This window comes from Echinops telfairi, unplaced genomic scaffold, assembly GCF_000313985.2.
Source record: "Echinops telfairi isolate 266 unplaced genomic scaffold, ASM31398v2 ScPeMD7_3533;HRSCAF=4204_0, whole genome shotgun sequence".
Taxonomy (NCBI): Eukaryota; Metazoa; Chordata; class Mammalia; order Afrosoricida; family Tenrecidae; genus Echinops; species Echinops telfairi.
The window spans coordinates 76,827,304-76,828,687 of NW_022107431.1; positions in this window are offsets into that span (position 1 = coordinate 76,827,304).

The following is a 1,384-nucleotide window of genomic DNA, read 5'->3' on the forward strand; positions in this document are numbered from 1 at the left end:
TAAGAGTTGTATGAGCCTAAAAAATAAATAAATAAAATAAAATAGGGGAAAAAAGATTTATGTTCCATAGCAGATGTAATTAGGTTAAGATGTAATATTTTATCACTTGATCTCTATTTTGACTCATTTTAATATTGATTCTGTTAAAAAATAATAATGGGGAAATATATGGGATTAAGCCTCTGGTGAATTCCTTCTGACCATGGATTGGGAATGTGAATGGCCTTGCTACCATGCAGAATGCATGAAAGTGGATTATTGTAGGTACAATTAGGTTAAAATTTAACACCCTATTACTCGATCTCCCTAGTGATATATTTTTTATTTGTTCTAGTTTTTTAATGCTTTCTGCTTTCTTTTCCATTGAAATCTTTATCTGTTTTACTTTGTTGTTCTTAATTTTGGGGGACTTTTTAAAATGTTTTTCTGTATTTGAAATCCAAGGTAGCTGAATCTATAGAGACAGTAACTGGATGAATAGTTGCTTGAGGGTATTGCAGGGGAGGGGTGGGAGGGAGAAGGGAATGGGAGGCTAATAGGCGTATGTACAAGAACAAAGAAACTGCTCTAAAACTGATTGTGGTGATGATTGCACAAGGAGGTATTGAAAAAAAAAGATTTCTTTTAAAGTCATGTATCTACATTTTTTACAAAACAGCCTTGTTATCTTCAAAGTACTCTCCATTACACTTAATACATTTGTCAAATCTGTGATTCCGTTCTTGGAAACATTTTTCAAACTCGTTTTACATCATCCTATCAGTGTCCTTTCATGTCCCTCTTCATTCGTGGAAACAAAAAGAAGTCAGAGGAAATGAGGTCAGCTTTGTGGGGCAAGAGAGGCATGCTGCTTTTTTTTTGCCAAAAACTGGTGCAATGAGATGGCTGCGTGAGCAGGTGCATTGTTGTGGTGGCAAGACAAGTCCCCCATCTGCCACAAATCAGGGCCTTTTTGTTGCACACTGTTATGCAATCGTTTCAGAACCTCTAAGTAGAAAGTTTGATTAACAGTCTGACCTGGTGGAATGAAGTCCAAATGCACTATGAGTCAACATTTGCGTCCGTTCGGGAAGTTGACAGGTGTGCTGAAGGAGGTTCATCATCAATCAACATTTCACCTTTTTTGAAAAGAGAAAGCCACTAGTACACTTGGGTTTCCCTCAAAGCCCAGTCTTTGTAAGCTGTGTTCAACATCACAACAGTTTCTGTTCATTCTTCCCAAGCAGGAAACAAAATTCCACAGCCGCACATTGTTCTCTTAAACCTGTCATCACCAGAAAAAATGAGGTTTGAGTGAAATTGCTTTTATGAAAAAATTCACTATAACCAGAGAGAACTTTCCCAAGTGACGCCACTGGGTACACCAACTCAGAGTGAGTTGCTT